A 20,921-nucleotide genomic window follows, 5' to 3' on the forward strand; every position below is an offset into this window, starting at 1 on the left:
CCTAGACATGATTCTAAATGCCCAAAGGGCGGTCTACAACAAGGCTGGATTAGGATACCAACCTAAGGAGTCTAGCTTTATTTCTTTAGTGTCAAGAACCCAATTTCATAGATCACATGTTTCTAGGGTTCATGAGACTAGGAAGAAGGTAACAAAGGCATGGGTGCCTAAGTCATTCATTGTAGATGCATTAGGTCCCAAGATTTGGGTACCTAAAACATCTATCTTTCGTGTCTTGTAGGCATTGGTAAAGGGGGAGCGTCTATCAACTTGGTTTGTTGATAGTGGATGCTCCAAGCACATGACCGGGGACAAGTCACTATTTTCTACCATTCAAAACAAAAATAGAGGTAATGTGTCTTTTGGTAACAATGGTAGTCTTAAGGTTATAGGGGTTGGAGATATTCATATATCCGAATATCTCCAAATCAAGAATGTCCTTCTAGTCAAGGGGATGACTTTTAATCTCCTAAGTGTCAGTCAATTGTGTGATACGGGTTACACAATTGAGTTTCATTCGAGTCAATGTCTAGTCAAAAACATTGACACACTTGACACGGTACTAGTAGGCACAAGGGTAGATAAAATTTATCAAGTTTCTTTTAAAAGTGCTACTAATGCCTCTACTAAGTGTTTCATGTCAAAAGAAGAAGAATCATGACTTTGGCATAGGAGGTTGGCTCATGTGAACATGAAGAATATTAGAAAGCTGGCCAACAAAGTATTAGTGCGAGGCTTACCAAGCATCAAGTACCAAAAGATAAAACTATGTGATGCATGTCAAAAGGGTAAGCAAACAAAAGCAACTCATAAAGGTAAAAGCACTGTAAATACCTCTACTGTTTTAGATTTACTGCATATGGACTTGTTTGATTGTAGTAGTGTCATTTCTTTGAATGGTAGTAGATATTGCTTAGTGATTATTGATGATTTTACTAGATATACATGGACTTTCTTTTTGAAAAATAAGGATCAAACCATAGATATTTTTATTTCTTTTTGTAGAAGAACTGAAAATGAAAAATCAACAACAATTAAAACAATTAGAAGTGATCATGGTGGAGAATTTCAAAACCATAGATTTTTAGAGTTTTGTCAAGAAAAAGGATATAGGCATAGTTCTCTACTCCAAGGACCCCACAGCAAAATGGGGTTGTGGAGAGAAAGAACCGAGCTTTGCAAGAGGTTACACGAAGCATGCTCAATGAGTACTCACTACCGAGCTACTTGTGAGCTGAAGCTGTGAATACAGCTTGCTATGTGCAAAATCGAGTCCTGATACATAGGTTTTTAGGAAAAACTCCTCATGAACTTTGGTTTGGGAAACCCCCTACAATTAAACATCTTAGGGTGTTTAGTTGTAAGGTGTTTATCTTGAACACCAAGGATCATCTTGGTAAGTTCACGGCTAAGGCTGATGAAAGGATACTGGTCGGGTACTCTCTCTTCAGCAAAGCCTATCGAGTCTACAACAATAGGACTAAATTGATTGAAGAGTCCTCAGATGTAGCATTTGAAGAAATCCCTAAATCGAATGATCAATCAAGGGATGTAGGAGAAATTCAACTTGAACTTAGAAATCTAAGTTTGAATGATCAAAATGAAGAAAGAGTCGAGGTTGACTCTGATGACGATGAGCAAAGGAAACAAAGGGCTCAGGCTGATCATTTGCCTGATACTGAGTCTCTGCCTGTGCCTAGTGAGACCATTCATGAGGCACCGCCAACACCAAGGTAATCTAGGACAGCCTCTAGTCATCCCCAAGACCAGATTGTGGGAGACATCCAACAAGGGGTTAGGACTAGATCATTCTTTAGAAATGAGTCTAATGAGGTCGCCTTGATCTCAGAAATTGAACCAAAAATAGTTGATGAGGCATTGCACGATCCTGACTGGATCATAGCTATGCAAGATGAGTTAGGTCAATTTGAAAGGAGCCAAGTGTGGGACTTAGTTCCTAGACCTAAGAAGACCACCATTATTGGAACTAAATGGGTCTTCAAAAATAAGTTAAATCAAAAGGGAGAAGTCGTAAGAAACAAGGCGAGACTTGTAGCCAAGGGCTATAGTCAAGTCGAAGGCCTCGATTATGATGAGACTTATGCTCCCGTGGCACGATTAGAGTCCATTCGTTTAATGCTAGCTTTTGTTGCACATAGAGGTTTCAAGCTCTATCAAATGGACGTTAAATCGGCCTTCTTAAACGGATTCATCAAAGAAGAGGTATATGTTGAACAACCACCAGGGTTTGTGAATACCGAAGCTCCAAACCACGTGTACAAGCTCAAGAAAGCTCTTTATGGGCTTAAACAAGCACCTCGAGCTTGGTACGAAAGGTTGTCAACTTACCTACTAGAAAAGGGTTTTGTGAGAGGTCAAATAGATCCAACACTATTTCTGCGTAGAGATGGTGAAAATATTTTTGTAGCCCAAGTGTATGTCGATGACATAATTTGTGGCTCAAATAACAAGGATTATTTGAATGAATTTATCACTCACATGGAGAGTGAGTTTGAGATGAGTCTGGTGGGAGAATTGACTTTCTTCCTTGGACTTGAAATCAAACAAACTCGAGATGACATTTATGTCCATCAGACGAAATACACTCAAGAGATGCTCAAAAAATTCAAAATGGGTGACTCTAAGGAAGTATCCACTCCAATGGCGACAAACACTCGTCTTGACAATGATGAGAGTGGGAAACCAGTTGATCTAACGTAATATAGAAGCATGATCAGTAGTCTTCTATATCTCACAGCTAGTCGACCGGATATACTTTTTGCTGTGGGAATGTGCGCTAGATACCAAGTTTGTGCCAAGGAATCTCATTTAACTGCAGTTAAGAGAATTCTAAGATATCTCAAGGGCACAATTAGAGTAGGTCTTTGGTACCCTCGTACTTAGTCTTTTGACTTGATAGGTTATACCGACTCCGATTATGCTAGGTGCAAATTGGATCGGAAAAGCACTAGTGGGGGTTGTCAATTTTTAGGATCATCATTGGTTAGTTGGTCAAGTCGGAAGCAACATTGTGTTGCTCTCTCCATGACCGAGGCTGAATACATTGCCATGGGAGAGAGTGTATCACAATTGTTGTGGATGATTCACACTCTAGAAGATTATGGACTTTCGTATAAGGGAGTGCAAGTGTTGTGTGACAACATTAGCATAATAAACCTAACGAAAAATCCAGTCCATCATTCTAGGACCAAACACATTAAAGTGCGTCATCACTTCATTAGAGATCATGTACCTAGGGGAGATATTGCACTCACATATGTTGAGTCAAAGTCAAACCTAACCGATATCTTCACCAAACCCCTTCCGGAAAATGAATTTAGTCATTTAAGGAGGGAATTGGGAATGTGTTTGGCCCAATAAGTCATTTTTACCACATCATGATCAATAAGGACCATTAAAATGACAAGAGAAATTGGAAAATTAATTTGGGCAACTTGGGAACATCTCACACAAACTATAAGGTTTAACAAAATATTTTTGTTCGCTAGAAATGGGGTGAGATGCTAGGATCAACCAAATTATTCAAAATGTATCATGCATCCCTTGAATAATTAGGTTGAAGAGACATAAATTGAGTATGGGGAAGACCATTACATAATTCATGTGTATTTGGTTCCTAGATCTTACTCATATATTCCAACAAAGGAATCTTGGTTGGACTTTTGCCTAGAAATTATCTAATTATGGTTAATGGTTGATGTGTTGATTGATATTGTTGTTTGATTCATTTCATGACTTTGATTGATAATAAGATAGGTTGTTAAAGGAAATAATAGCAACTTGGATATATTTTGACAAACTTGTAACTACTCATAGCAAGGATATATTTTGAACCGATAGCCTGAGTCAGATTTATTACCTTGGTTCACTATAGATCATAGTTTCAGCAAACAAACAAAACAAACTTCTCTGGTTTTGAAACTTTGAGATTCAACACATTTGTTATGAAGTGTCTGAAACTTTCGAGCCCTAAATAATTCCAAATCATTAGAGCTCATCATTAGGAAATATTCATTGGTATCACTGAATATAATCTGTGGGCTCTTGAGATCCTAGGTTATGAACTTGGAAGTTGTTGAACCAAGTTTCAGAGCTTTCGATACGAATTTCAGAGACTGAAATCACTGATTATCAGACACTGATCGGTCCAGGGACCGATCAGGATGATGCCTGATCGGTCTCCACGACCGATCAGGAGAGTTCCAGACTCATTTGACCTCTGTTCGATACCTGATCGGTCTTCACGACCGATCAGGACATTCCCTGACCATAGAAGGTTTACTGATCGATCCAGGGATCGATCAGGAAACACTGGCACGCATCGACCTTACTGATCCACATCTGATCGGTCCAGGGACCGATCAGGAAGCTCCCTGATCGGTCTCCACGACCGATCAGGACACTCCCTGACCGATCAGGACGTTCCCTGATCGGTCAGGATTTCTCCTGTTCGGACAGCCGTCCGATCTATGATCTGATCACCCTCTTTAACTTTCCCCAACCCTTTCTCCTCTCATTTCACGCCAAAGAACCCTAGCCGACATTCTCCTCAACACTCTCCTCAGTCCCGATTCTTCTCTCCACCTTCTCCGAAAGCTACAAATGCCGCCCAGGTAACTCCTTTTTCCTTCCCGAAATCTGTTCATTGTTGGCATTTTGGTTTCATTTCTCACTGAATCTCTGTATATTGTCTCTTGTCTCGGTTCTTGATTGTTTGGGGCTCCCGTGCACTCTCACATGTCCCAATCATGTCCCATTTTTGGCTTATTTAGGAAGAAATCAGCCGGTGAGGGTACTTCTAAGTCATCTGCTGAGAAATCCAAGTCCCAGGCACCCTCCCGACCTCAACCTTCCTCTTCTTCGAGATTCCCGAACCGACAGTTTGAACAAGCGTTTCAACATAGGACATTCAAGCTACTCCCATGTCGATCTGTGGATCGAAAGTACATGGATGAGTTTTGTCCCTCTATATCCGAAACCCTGGCATATTATAAACTTGACTCGTTAGTCTACCTAGAAAGGGACATCAACTATGACCTAGTATCTGAATTCTACAACAATCTTCATCAGACCAGTGATGGTACTTATAAAACCAGAGTCGCTAAGCGAACTATCGATTTCTCCATCGTAGAATTCTTTGGGTATCTAGGTTGCCGAAGGTGTTCAGGAGATCCTTTTCCCATTTATCCTGATTTACCAGAACAATTACCTCCTCCACTAGATGTATCACCTAACACTATCTATGAGTATTTCTTTGGACACCCTAGACCGGATGGACTGGATGAGTTGGATGTCGAGTTTCCTACTTTTGCAGCTCTGAGACTATCTCCTCCTGACTATATTCTTTTTAAGATAGTCACAAACTGTCTTCTTCCAATCACATCCAAACCTCTAGCAGAGATCTGACCATACCATTGCCTGATGCTTTATGGCTTGCGTCGGCGTCTCGATTTTGATATCATGTCGAGCATCTATTCTTCGATCATCTCATATACTCAGCCTAGCAGCTCCACTGTTTATATGCCTTATGGGCATATAATTACAGATTGGCTCGAGACCCTTCAGATTGATGTCTCTAAGGGTAGGATAGTGAATATGGTCAAACAGGATTGCAGACTTGGGAAACGGGCATTTTTCAAGTCCGGTATCTTGGGACAGAATGGGACTGTTCGATGGAAGGATGGGAGAGGTCTGGGAGAGTTACCACGGGCACTTCCTCGATAGGGTGCTGCTCCTCCTCCTGCTGCTGATGAGGCCGATCCTGATCTGCGCTGGCAGATCGCTGAGCTAGAGAGCCGCTTCGATCAGCACGATGAGCTGCTGTTTGCTGAGCTCCATGGACTGCGTGTTCGGATCGACCAGCGCTACGATGACTTACGCAGTCAGCAGTTGGTGACGCAGTAGCTGCTTCTGGGCTGGATGGCCAACTACCCACCTCCGCAGCATTTCTCGGGTCATCCACCTTCGAGCTCTAGCATGCCGCCTCAGGATTACGTGCCTCCCGCAGATGATGATGAGGTTCCTCGTTGTGAGGACGTTGATTGATACATTCTGTTTGTCACTTTGACTGTCTGTGTTTTGGATGCTATTTTGTTGGATATTTTTGTATGACCTGGATACATTCTTTATGTGTCATTTCCTATTGGCTATTGATATGCTGTTCATATGCTTTGTCTTGATTGCCTCTTATTTCTTTATTACTGTCTCATAATACACTTAGAGGGAATTCTAGGTGCATTAAGAAAAAGACAGTATGGGTTAAGGGGGAGTCTTTTGAGTCTTATCACCCCATTCGCACCTTTTCGGTGTTTGACAAAGGGGGAGAGGATATCTAAGTTTAGAGATGTATGAAGGTTTGATTTTAGGGGAGAAGATAACGGGGAGGATCTTGATTCCCGTTATTGACTTCCTTACATCGTGGTGTATTCATCTTAGGGGGAGGATCTTGATTCCCCTAAAATTATGAAAATAAGAACATTTCTGATCTAAACTTAAATCGTGTTGTCAAACAACAAAAAGGGGGAGATTGTTGATACAGTCTGACCTGGATGTTGTTTTGATGTTGACACGGATTTAAGTTTGTATCAGATGTTAATTAAACTCGGTTTGATTAATGATCAAGGTTGATCAAGTGGAAGGGAAAAGTCCAAGTTGGAAACTTGGCACGCGAAGTCGGAGAGGGCTCGGTAGCTCGTTCTCCGGACTAGGTCAGAGAGGGCTCGGTAGCTCGTTCTCCGGACTAGGTCAGAGAGGGCTCGGTAGCTCGTTCTCTGGACCTGACGAAGTCGGAGAGGGCTCGGTAGCTCGTTCTCTGGACCTGACGAAGTCGGAGAGGGCTCGGTAGCTCGTTCTCCGGACTAGGTCAGAGAGGGCTCGGTAGCTCGTTCTCCGGACTAGGTCAGAGATGGACCTAAGTGGACATTCCATGGTACATTGGATCGGTCGGCAGACCGATCCAGTGATACATAAGACAGTGGATTGGTCGGCAGACCGATCCAGTGATACATAAGACAGTGGATTGGTCAGCAGACCGATCCAGTGAAACTAAGTTTCCATGGATCGGTCTGGTGACCGATCAGGAAACACTCAGTAACACACTGTAGACCGATCAGGAAACACTCAGTAGCGCACTGAGTGCAATCTGATCGGTCTTGGAGACCGATCAGGAGATGTATTGCGAAGAGAAGAAGGCAGGGGATCGGTCGTGGAGACCGATCCACCTGCACTCTGATCGGTCTCCACGACCGATCAGACAAGCTGTGGACCGATCAGGATATGTCCTGATCGGTCCATGGATCGGTCTGGTGACCGATCCACACAATCAGATTTGTTCGCTGTTTCTGCGATTCCTCCACTGCATTTGATCTGCCTGATTCATGTGATATAACCCTCTGTGCTGTTAGCTTTTGAGTTTGCAGGATCACAAGTATCATTCCAAGTCTAATTTCAAATTAAGTCCATAAGAGGAATACGACAAATGACCTTTCTGCTGTGATTCGCGGCGCATGGTGCATTTGAAGCATCAACGGCTACTGGTGTGATCTGGCTGCGATCCGCTTGACTCCTGGTGATTGGTTCGAGCTCAGAAGACACCAGTGAAGACTGTGATTTCATTGGTGTGAGTTCAGAGAACCAGGTAAGGAGGAAGAGGGATTGGCTGCAGCGATGATCCTGTGCAGTTTGACCACGATCGGTGACAGCAGAGAACAGGGGCTTAAGAAGCAGTAAAAAGCAAGAGGAAAGAATAACAACAAGAAAGAAAGTGAAAAAAAAAAAGAAAAGCGTTCTGTTGATCGTTGAGGTGTGCTAAGTTCTTGAGCTCTCGGGTGAGAAACTGCAATCTATGAGTTCTCTGTTTCCACTGATCCTCGCGTGGTTGTAAGCGTTAGTTCATTCTTCTTTGCCACCGAGCTCTGTAAGTCTTGTGCTTTAACATATATATTTCTTGAGACTTTGTGGAGAGGTTACTCCACCGAGAAGGAGGATCTTTAGCCGGAATTTATCCGGGGTGCGATCTACCGAAGATCAGGGGTCGTCCACCTGAGACGGAGTAAATGAGGAGTTGAATGAAAAATGAATTTTCATCCCCACCTCTAAAGTGGCCGGCCACATTTTAGTGTGTAACCCCCATTTCCACTTAATTACAATTAAGTGGAGGCCATTAAGAGGTGTTGTGTAACTCCTATGATGTGGCACATCATGAAGATGTGGACCATTACCATTGGTCCACATCTTGCCACCTCACAATGATGTGGCAAATGAGTAACCTCCACTCATTTAATGTGGCCAACCCACATTAAATGCAATGGAGGCTTGTAACCTCCATGAGGTGGCAAAACAAGATGATGTGGAACAACACTATTGGTCCACATCTTGCCACCTCACTCATGATGTGGCAAAGAGTCAAGTCAAGGTGTGCTAGCACCTATTGTTGGTGCAACATCCCTCAGGTCAAGGTTGACCTGGTTAACCAAGCTGAGTCTTGGTTTGGGTTTAGATGTTTGACAATAAGATATTGATCGAAGAAGAGTCAAGTAGGTCAAGGTTGATCGGATACTTGACTGGGAAGTCCTAACTGGCATGTTAGGCAGATTGAAAATCCTGGTGAGTGAAGCTAGGTGAAAATCCTGGTGAGTGAAGCCAGGTGAAAGTCCTAGTGAGTGAAGCTAGGTGAAAATCCTGGTGAGTGAAGCCAGGTGAAAGTCCTAGTGAGTGAAGCTAGGTGAAAATCCTGGTGAGTGAAGCCAGGTGAAAGTCCTAGTGAGTGAAGCTAGGCAGATGGAAAATCCTGGTGAGTGAAGCCAGGTGAAAGTCCTAGTGAGTGAAGCTAGGCAGATGGAAAACCCTAGTGAGTGAAGCTAGGCAAGGAAGGAAATCCAGATGGATCAAGAATGATCGGACATCTGGTGTTGGGAAGTCCAAGTAGGTCAAAGGATTGACTGGATACTTGGCAAGGAAGGAAGTCCAGATGGGTCAAGGTTGACCAGACATCTAGTGGAAGTCCAAGTAGGTCAATGGAGTGACCGGATACTTGGCATGACGAGTAAAAGTCCAAGTGGGTCAAAGGGAGTGACCGGACACTTGGTGGGGAGTCCTAGCAGGTCAAAGGAGTGACCAGATGCGAGGCATGATGTACCAACAGGTCAAGGTTGACCGGATGTTAGTTAGGGAGGTTTGGGACTTGGTTTTGGGCAAAAACCAAGTGCTGGATCGATCCGTGGATCGATCACGTGGATCGATCGGTGGATCGATCCGATTCTTCCCAGTGACAGAAGCTTCGGATCGATCCGTGGATCGATCGAGGTCCCGATCGATCGGCCGATCGATCGGGACGATGATGCAGCGATAAGCGCTGGATCGATCCGTGGATCGATCCGGTGCGGTCGAAACAGGCGCTCGGATCGATCCGTGGATCGATCCAAAGCCTCCGATCGATTCGAACATTTCGATCGGGATCCACCGTTGCGTCGGGTTTAAAGCCGCAGGCGTGGTCTTCGGTATCTCTTCACGAGCTCTTCTCGGATTCATTCCAGCTCCTCCACAGCTCTCTACAAGCACGTGATCGCTTCTTGAAGGTTCTTGGAGGCTTTCCAAGTCAAGAGGCGGATCTATTGCAAGAGGAAGAAGTTAGGGTTAGGGTTTTCTGCACATCTTGTAAGCTTTTGCTTAACTTGTATTTCCTTTCTTCTTCTTGTATTGAGAGTGTTGTAGGGCTTCTCCGCCTTTGGTAGTTACCATAAAGGAGTGTTATTCATAGTGGAGGGTGTGTGCGTTGGTGTGGATCCTTGGATTAGTCACCTCTTGTGAGGTGGATACCAAGTAAAATCCTAGTGTTAGCGTGCTTGTGTTTGTTTCTGTATTTTCCGCTGCACATCCAAGAAGAAACAAGCAACGCCCAGCAACGCCAAGCAATGAAGCGCATTGAGCTAACCCCTCTAGCTACTTTTGGTCCTAACAAGTGGTATCAGAGCGAGGCCACTCTTCACCGGAATCATCGCCGGAAGGGTCAAGCATAACAAGAAAAGCTAGAGGGTGAAGAAGTTGGAGCAAATTCTTCAAGTTCAAGATTTTATCAAGCTCAACTTCAAGATGCAATTCCAAGATGGACTTGGATTTGACACAAGGGTGGCTCCACCATACACTTCTACAAGTTTTGATTCTTGGAGATCAAGAATCGAAAACTTTCTTATGATGGAGATAGAGCAATGGTTTGCTCTAATGGAAGGCTTCAAAGCTCCAACGAACTCCAAGGGCAAGCTTCTAAAGAAAAGCAGATGGAGCTCGGAGCAAATTCAAAGGGGCGAGGCAAATGACAAAGTGACCAAGCTTTTGGTCAACTTATTGCCTAGCCACATCTTGGCTCAAGTTGGAGAATTCGAAGATGCCAAGGAGCTTTGGAGCAAATTGGCCAAGCTTCATGAAGAGATCCCCTCCACTGTACGAGATCAAGAAGAATCCAGAGGGAGACTACGTGGAGCAAGACCAAGAGGAGGATTAGAGGTTGAGAGATGCTCAACCTCCGAAGAAGAGGAAATCCAAGAAGCTTCATCCTCAAGGGAATGCAAGAAGGGAACAAGGAGGAGCATACTCCTTGTTTCATATTCAAGATGATGAAGCCTCCACCTCTAGGATTGAGGGAGCAATCCTTGGTGACACCGGATCAAGAAGAAGGAGAAGCTTCTACATCCGGGTCAAGAGAAGAGGAGGAAGAAGCTTATACCTCCACAAGTCAAGAAAAATCAAATGGAGGAGAATCAAGGTCCGATCAAGAGGAAGCTTCTACCTCCGGATCCAAAGAAAAGATGCCACCCTACAAGCAAAGGTATAAATATTTCAATTAATAATAAAAATCATATTATTTGCTTTGAATGTAGGGAACATGGGCACTACAAGAGCAAGTGCCCTAAATTAGCCAAGAAGAAGGGCCAAGTGGCACAAAAGGGCAAGGTGAAGCCCAAGGAGACCATCCCCAACGCAAAGAAGAGCAAGGAGCATATTATATGCTTCTCTTGCAATCAAAAGGGGCATTACCGAAGTCAATGCCTCAAGGGGAAGAAGATGGTCAAGGCTCAAAGAGGCATTAGTCAAGGGGGAGCCTCCAAGGTAAAGAAGAAGGTAACATTTATTGAGCCTACTCCTTTAAATTATGGTAAAAAGCATGATAGTTCTAATTTTTATCATTTTAATACAATTTACCATAAGAATAGGAAGCATGAGGGCTTTAAGGAAAAGCATGTGGCCCTACATGCCAAAACTACTACACCTAAGGCTAGGAATGTAGGTAAAAGTCTAGGCAAGAACTCTAAGGATTGTAGATACAAGCCTAGAAACAAAAATGCTCATGGACTTAATGAAAAACCAAATTCTAAGGATTTAATGATAGAAAATCAAGTCTTGAGATCAAGACTTGATAAAATGGAAAAGACCCTAAAAATGATGGAAAATATCCTAAAAGGGCAAAATGAGCAAAACCTAGGGCTAGGAAAGTCAAAGCCATCAAATAGCCATAGAGGTTTGGGATACAAACCAAAGGCTAAGAAGGATGTGCCTAGTTATCATAGGGTTCCATATAGTTATGGAACAAACCCTAGGTTTAGTGGTCAAGTCAAGAATACTAGGGAAGTCATCCCTAAGAGTATTTTTGCAACCAAAGTGACTAAGACTTCTAAGAAGTCTAAGAAAGTCACTAACAAGGTCACAAGAGAGGCTATCCCTAGGGTTGACCTAGAAAATGTGACCAAGGCTTCTAAGAAGCCCAACAAGGTCACTAGGAAGGTATCTAGGGAAGTTATCCCTAGTGAGTACCTAGAGCATCCAAGGAGCACCAATAGGTGTTGGGTTCCTAGGAGCATCTTCTCTACCTCATAGATGGGTTAGAGAGTGTCAACTCCAATTAGAAGGGTAGTTAACCCAACTTTGAGGAAATTGACACTCAAGGAGCATTTTCAAGGTTTTTGTTAACCTTTGAAAATGAAATGGAACTATTATTTACTCCTTGAAAGAGTAAAATGTGCCTAGTGGTGAAAATTTGATTTTAATCTTAAAAGGCACATATTGGGAAATTCATAAGAGCTACCAAGTTGGGATTTTGGTATGTTCTTAGGAAATTTAAGGCAATCCGGGCCTTAACTTTGAAGTGCTACTCTTGTGAAAAATGAAATATGCCAACATTTGAGGATATGCTTAATTTCGACTGGCATAAATTAAACAAGGGAATTAGAAATGCCAATTTAGGCTTTGACATTTTCTTGAAGCACTTTAGGGCAATCTAGGTTTAAGTTGTAAGTTTAGCTAAGGTTTTAAGGATACTTAGATAGTTAATCTAGGTATATTTTATTTATGCTAAATCTTGCCATGATTGTTTGCCCATCATATGTCATGACATCATGTCTATTTTTGCGTTGATGTTTTATTATGAAAAATCCAAAAATACCATGTCATGACATTCATACATCATGTAATTATAGGATATTTTCTTTTGAAAATTATTTCTTTTTGATGTATGTCATAACATTATCATGCATTAAGTTTAATTCCTTGTAATTAAGGACAAAAGGCATTTAACAACACTTATTAACAAGTGACATCCTAGGTGGGTGTCTAATATCTCCAAAATGCCTAGATAGATATGCATGATCCCTAGATTAGGGCAAAACCAAAATCTACATCTCACAAAGACCTATAAGATGACTTGTATGTGTTTTAGTGCACATTAGATACAAGTGAGATGTTAGGATGATGAACAAAACTCAAGATGTTGATTTAGTGCATTCTTTTGAGTTTTAGATTCATCAAAACACATAGTTATGTGTTTTCCCATCATTGGGAAAGCTAATGTACAAGTCATGTGCATTATGCCCAAAGAACATGATGGGATATTGGTTTTGAAAATGTTTTTAAAATGTTTTTGGAAAACCTTGGTGAAGGCTATCTTTTGATAGTAATCACCATTGAATAGTTAGACACAAACTTGAAGAAAACGCTAAAGTTTTTGCAAGTTTTCAAGTTTGTGTCAATCTTTGAAAATATGATGTATTTTCATAGAAAACTATTTTTTCTTGATAATATATGCCCTAAACAATGTCTACACGAAATTTCATAATTTTTGGATTTTTGTAGAATTTTCTAGGGGTTTCTGAAGTTGACTGAAATGGAATTTCAGCAACTATCAGAGTTCCGATCGATCCATGGATCGATTGGAGTGCCTGAATCGATCCATGGATCGATTCAGAAGCCTTCGATAGGGCATGGATCGATCAGCCGATCGATCCAGGTAGTCTGAATCGATCGGTGGATCGATTCGGAAAGGTTCAATCGATTGGAACCCAACTCCAATCGATCCAAGTTGCTGATTTTGGTGGGAAAGCCTGATTTCAACACTTTGAACCTATTTTTAGTCTAGATACTCATTCCAAACCCTTAAAATACATTTGTATACATAAAAGGGTGTTTTCGTGTTGAAAACAAGGATGGAATGGTAAAGGAAGGCTAAGTTGAAGTTTAGGTTGAGGTTTGTTTCAAATTTTGAACATTTGAACCTCAAAACTTCTAAATCTGGGTTTCCTAAAGGTTTAGGGATTCCAAGTCATTGTTGGTGCAATGACAGAAGTTTCCACCATGTCTTTAGGGGGAGGGACTCTTTAAAGACATGAAAATTATTTTTCATGAACCTTGGAAGGTGGTTAACCTTCTGTTGTGAACTTGCTCAAGGTTGAGCATTTAAACTTGAAATGGGGATAAATGGGGAGTGGATATCCTCATCATTTCAAGTGGCAACTCAAGTGGTTGAAAATGCTCAAGGTTGGGTATTTGTCAACATTGAGGGAGAAGTTAAGGATAATGAAGGGTATGGGACCTTCGATATTAAGTTGATCACAATGAGTGAAATTGTGATCACGATGAGCAACTCTTCAGGGGGAGAGTCTTCACCAAATGGAGTTGTTGAAGTGTGCCCAAAATTGGAGCATAGGTTGATGTGTGTCCAAAGACGGGTTGATGTGTTTTATTAGTAGGAGGTTGATGTGTGCCAATAGGGGGAGAATGAAAGGAAGTAAGTTAGGTTTTCATTACCTAGAGGGAGTTTGCCCTCTTAGGGGGAGAATGAAAAGCTTAATTTATGGGTTCATTACCTAGTGGCATGAAGAAGGAGGCTATAGGATTAGCCTAACTTACATGTGGGATTGTCAAACATCAAAAAGGGGGAGATTGTTGGTGCAACATCCCTCAGGTCAAGGTTGACCTGGTTAACCAAGCTGAGTCTTGGTTTGGGTTTAGATGTTTGACAATAAGATATTGATCGAAGAAGAGTCAAGTAGGTCAAGGTTGACCGGATACTTGACTGGGAAGTCCTAACTGGCATGTTAGGCAGATTGAAAATCCTGGTGAGTGAAGCTAGGTGAAAATCCTGGTGAGTGAAGCCAGGTGAAAGTCCTAGTGAGTGAAGCTAGGTGAAAATCCTGGTGAGTGAAGCCAGGTGAAAGTCCTAGTGAGTGAAGCTAGGCAGATGGAAAATCCTGGTGAGTGAAGCCAGGTGAAAGTCCTAGTGAGTGAAGCTAGGCAGATGGAAAACCCTAGTGAGTGAAGCTAGGCAAGGAAGGAAATCCAGATGGATCAAGAATGATCGGACATCTGGTGTTGGGAAGTCCAAGTAGGTCAAAGGATTGACTGGATACTTGGCAAGGAAGGAAGTCCAGATGGGTCAAGGTTGACCAGACATCTAGTGGAAGTCCAAGTAGGTCAATGGAGTGATCGGATACTTGGCACGACGAGTAAAAGTCCAAGTGGGTCAAAGGGAGTGACCGGACACTTGGTGGGGAGTCCTAGCAGGTCAAAGGAGTGACCAGATGCGAGGCATGATGTACCAACAGGTCAAGGTTGACCGGATGTTGGTTAGGGAGGTTTGGGACTTGGTTTTGGGCAAAACCAAGTCTTGGATCGATCCGTGGATCGATCGGTGGATCGATCGATGGATCGATCCATTCTTCCCCAAGACGATCCACGGATCGATCCGTGGATCGATCGGAGGTCCCGATCGATCGGCCGATCGATCGGGCGATCTTCTTCGAGCGATAAGCGCTGGATCGATCCGTGGATCGATCCGGTGAGTAGAAACTCGGATCGATCCGTGGATCGATCCAAGCCTCCGATCGATTCGGAACATTCGAATCGATCGGGATCCAACCGCGTCGGGTTTAAAGCCGCAGGCGTGGTCGGTATCTCTTCACGAGCTCTTCTCGGATTCATTCCAGCTCCTCCACAGCTCTCTACAAGCACGTGATCGCCAGTTCTTGAAGGTTCTTGGAGGCTTTCCAAGTCAAGAGGCGGATCTATTGCAAGAGGAAGAAGTTAGGGTTAGGGTTTTTACTGCACATCTTGTAAGCTTTTGCTTAACTTGTATTTCCCTTTCTTCTTCTTGTATTGAGAGTGTTGTAGGGCTTCTCCGCCTTTGGTAGTTACCATAAAGGAGTGTTATTCATAGTGGAGGGTGTGTGCGTTGGTGTGGATCCTTGGATTAGTCACCTCTTGTGAGGTGGATACCAAGTAAAATCCTAGTGTTAGCGTGCTTGTGTTTGTTTCTGTATTTTCCGCTGCACATCCAAGAAGAAACAAGCAACGCCCAGCAACGAAGCGCACCGAGCGAATGCGACGAGCTATTCACCCCCCCCCCCCCCCTCTCTAGCTACTTTTGGTCCTAACACCTATGTGGTTCGGCCAAGGAAGGAGGAGAGGGAGAGAGCAAGAAGAACTCTAGGAGGAAGAAGAAGGAATGAATGATGGAATAATTTTCAAAATGAAAATTATTCTCCTCATTCAAGTGGCCGGCCACCTTCTCATGTCTAACTCTCATTTCCACATTAAATGCAATTAATGTGGAGCCATTAAAGAGTTGTAACCCCCATGAGGTGGCACTCTAGGATGATGTGGATCAACACTATTGGTCCACATCTTGCCACCTCACTAAATGACATGGCAACAAGTGTAACCTCCTCATTTAATGTGGGCCGGCCACATTAAATGCTATGGAGGCTTGTAACCTCCATAAGGTGGCACACATTGATGATGTGGAGCAATCCTATTGTTCCACATCTTGCCAACTCACTAGTGATGTGGCAAAAAGTCAAGTCAAACATGACTTTTTCTCTTCCTCTCAAATCAAGTCAAACTTGATCAAATCTCTCTCATGGTTTATCTAATCCAACCATATGATTCAAGCCAACTTAATATAATGAATCTAATTCATTAAATTAAGTTGATTTAATGAGTCATAATCTAAATTAGACTCATTGAATACATGAATCAACTTGAGTCCAACTCAATTAGCCCAATTTGGATTACTCTTAATCCAATATGATTCATCAAATAAATCTAATCCTCTTGGTTCATCATATGAACCAAATCTCCATCTAATTGTCCTTAGTGTGTGACCCTATAGGTTCTTGTAACGTTGGCAATGCCCTAAACCCATTTAGGAGCATAAGTAATGAGCGGTATCTAGCAACACATCATTACTACCCAAGTTACAAGAATGTCGAGATCCGACATCACCTTGTGACTACTAATTGTGACTCCTCACAATATATGACAAGTGTCCTTCTATCCTAGACATCTAGATTAATCAATATGAGGCATAGACCGTGTCATCCTCTAATCAATCTAAATCTTGAACTCCAAGTAGACTCACTCGATCAAATGAGCTCAACATCTAATGTTGACTCATTTGGGCATGGCCATGCACTTAGTGGTCTCACTCTATCAAGAATACCGATGTCGCTCCCGTCATATGGGAGGGATAGATCCCATCTACATCACTCACATCCCTCTACATAATTCGTTATATACCCAGTAATCGCCTTTATAGTCCACCCAGTTACGGGTGACGTTTGACGAAACCAAAGTACATAACTCCTTATGTAGGGATCCATGGTGACTTCAGGTCTAAGGACTAATAGTCATACTAATAGCCGCATGAAAAAGTATATGACACTCATATAATGATCCATGATACTTTCTCATGGCGGGTCATTCAGTATACATTCTCTAATGCATACTCATGTGTCAGCTTGATATCTCTATATCCATGACTTGTGAGATCAAGTCATCGAGCTAACCTACATGCTAGTCTTATTGTATTAACATTGTCCCTGAATGTTAATACTCGACTAGGAATGATTTAGAGTAGTGTTCCCTATATCATCTCACTATCGATTCAACCAATCGATTGATATAGGTAAGAACCTTCTACTCAAGGACGCTATTATACTTAGTCTATTTGACACTAATATAAATAAGTATAATAACCAAACAAATGCCTTTATTAATATACAAGAATATGATATACATGAGTCCATACAATCATCAAATGATTGACTCTAGGGCTCTAACTAACAACGGACACGCCGAGGAGTAGGGGCAAGTTATCCCCGAACCTCGTAAATTCGTGTGTTAGTGTGCTTGTTTCCTCTTTGTTTTAGTTTCCTAATTCCGCTGTGCTAACAAGTTTCTTTGTAGAAATTTGTGTTTAAGTTTTTAAGAGGCTATTCACCCCCCTCTAGCCATCTAAGATCCCAACAGTATGAACCTTTCATTTTAGCGGTACAAGCGGGGCAGGTTTTCTATCTTGAATATCTCATGAAGAGGAGAAGAGCTAGTGAATGGTTAGCAGTTTGCCGAACAAAGTCACGCTCTACAATAGAAATGCCCAACTCTATCATGAACCAAAACCATGATGCATTTCAAAATGATACAGTGGAGATATATTCAGTAGATTCTCAGATTCAATCAACATCTCAATTACTTGTATATGTTAATGTACCTTATGAGGAGATAGATGATGGAGAAATATCCAGCAGTGAGGAGCTTATTGAATTAACAGAGTCTAGTGAGGAGGATCTACAAAATGTTAATGATTAAAATTGTTATATCTTCAGATTAAGCATTGTTAAGCTAAATTTTAGACCTAAATATTCATGGTTATATCACTTGTCTTGCTCTATTAGTCATTATTATTTTTTTGATTAAAACTAGTGTGTATGCGTATGTGTTATAATGTAATTCTACAGATATAGACATGTCTGATGCTGGTGGCCAGATTGTTCTACGGATTATCAGGGGTTGGTAAGTATTGGTGTTATTAGTCTTATTCACTGCATCTATTTTTTTAAAACATATTTGGTTCATTTTATTTGTTAAATATCGTTTTACCCCAGATGGTCATAGAGTAGCTGCATACATCACCTCAAAATTTAAAGAGCGATTTAGCCCCGCTGGTACTACATGGAAGCAGGTAGATCCGGATATGAAGCAATTTTATTACAATGAGTTTTTGGTAAGCCATTTTAATTATCATGATTTTGTTATGTTTTTTTATAATAATTTGTGAACATATTATTGCAGAAAAGATATACTTGGGAGACAGGGCACGAGGCAGAATTTTATGCTACCTGGAACGCAGCTTGTGCCAAACTATACAAAGACATACTATACAAAGCAAGACAAAAGGGAATAAAACCATCCTATGTACCTGAGAACATTTGGGATGTATGACGAGTCAGACAGATGACAGGAAAATGCAATGATAGCTCGACCCAATAGAAAGAGTGAGCTGGTTGGCCCTAGTACCGGAGCGACAAAACAAACCGCTGGATCCCGATCGATCGTCGAGCATGCCTTAGACTTGGTGAGTTTTCAATTTTAAAATTCTATAAGAGTTTTGTACCTAGAACATACCGCTGGAAATATTTGCATTCTTTAATATTCAGGAACATGATCTACAGCGACCTCCTACTTGTTGGGAGATATTTACCAAGACACATAAGTCAAAAGACGACAACTTTATAGATCGTTGATCATCGGCATTAGACGTAAGAATCTACACTTGAATATATTTGACTATTAACAATGATTATCTATCATTTTAGTAAATATCTGACAATATTTTTTTTAATGTAAATAGGAAGAAATTACTGCTAGGGTTGCACAGGCGTCTCAGCCTAGTTTAGAGGGAAGTGAGGAGCAGACTTTATTCACTGACCAGATAAATGAAATTTATTATAATGTGGTTGGTGGAAGGAAAAAGACCTTCACCCTATATGGTCTTGGGGCTCAGGCGAGAGTTGTATATGATCAGACAATGACTCCTAGGGCCAGGGGTCGTCCCAGTACATCATCGAATGCGTCCGAATCATCTGCTAGAGTAGACGCCTTAGAGCAAGAAAACGCATATTTGAAGACCCGACTCTTGAGCTTGGAGGCAGAATTTCGAGTAGAGCGGCAATCCCGATTGGATCTTGAGAAAATTGGGCGGGATATGCAGGCCTTCTTGGATCAAATGAGTGCAACGCCGTATCGTTTTGCAAGAGACTCAAGAGCCTAATAATCCCCCTGATCCGTAGATTTCCATAGGTATCTTGATGTTTAACTTTTTAATTTTTTTTTTCACTATTTTTTTTTGTTTCATGAAACTATGCCTAACATTGTATTATATCTTTTTAGGAACATTGATATCTATACAACACCATCATCATATATCCAAACTAGCATTCGGGTATGTAAAATAAATTCATAATATTAAATTTAATATGTTACTCATAATTGTGTATTTGTTTGTTCTATGTTTTATGAATAATCTATCGTATTAAAATTTTTGCAGGATTGATTACTACTCGCTAGCTTAGGATTGAATTTTCTTTGCTACAAGGTGTTGTATTGTGCTTTTAAATTCCAGATATTGTAGTACTATACAATTAGGCGTTTATGGTTAGAGATGTTTGGATATTTATCTTTGTTTTTTGATTGGATATTTAGTTTTAGTTTTGTGCTTGGATTATTGTTATTGGAGATGTTGTAGTAATGTATTTGTGTATTGTGCTTGGATTGGATATTTGGTTCGATATTTACATTCATATATTATTTTGTATTGTCATTGTCTAATTGTGTATGTATTGTGTTGTTTGAAAACCATCGTATGTGATGGTTTAGATTGATATGAAATGTAAACAAGGACGACTGCAGAAACAAAATGTTGCTGCTGGAATTTCCAGGTATTAGAGACGGAATATCAAAATTTTGTCTTTAATTAAAGACGGAATTTCTGTCTCTAATTTCTCTCCGGAAATTACTGTTATTAAGATAACTAGAGACGGAACTTTAATTTTCCATCGCTGAGTGCCCTGAAATTGTCTGAAATGTTGATACCTTGCGACGGAATTTTTTGTTCCGTCTCTAATTAGAGACAAAATTTTAATCTAATTAGAGACGAGATTCTATAGTTAGCGACTGATGATTAAATTCCCGTCGCTAAAATTTTAGAGACGGAATATATATTCCGTCTCTAAATAGCGACGGAATATTAAATTCCGTCTCTAAATACAGTCAGCGACAAAACTCGTATCGACGCAGTGATTCCGTCGCTAATCTAGTTTAGCGACAGAATATTCCGTCTCTAATGCTGCATTTTTTTGTAGTGGTTCCCAATATGCCACATAAAAAAAATGATTAACTAGGCTGGATAACGTCGAGCTTGAGGAGACCAGTCCGGCCCCACGGAAATTTCCCATCGGCCACCAGGGTAAATCGGGAAGCGCTCGCAGCGGGCAGCCCAGGAGCCCAGCATCCTTTAGTTGCGTGCCCCATTTGGAGGAAAAATTTCTGCAAATTCGCCATAGCTAGGGCTCGAACCGCGGGTGCCTAGATGACAACCTAGATGTCCTACCGCTGCACCATAGCCCCAGGGGCCAATATGTCACATCATAAATGTAAAAATCTTTTAGGACATCTCTAATAGTTAGAACTCTAAATGAGTTTTTTTTCATGATTCTAATATGTCACCTCAATAATATGAAAGCTTATTTTTATTCTAATATGTCACCTCAATAATATGAAAGCTTATTTTTATTCTAATA

This window comes from Zingiber officinale, chromosome 6B, assembly GCF_018446385.1.
Source record: "Zingiber officinale cultivar Zhangliang chromosome 6B, Zo_v1.1, whole genome shotgun sequence".
In the NCBI taxonomy this organism is placed as follows: Eukaryota; Viridiplantae; Streptophyta; class Magnoliopsida; order Zingiberales; family Zingiberaceae; genus Zingiber; species Zingiber officinale.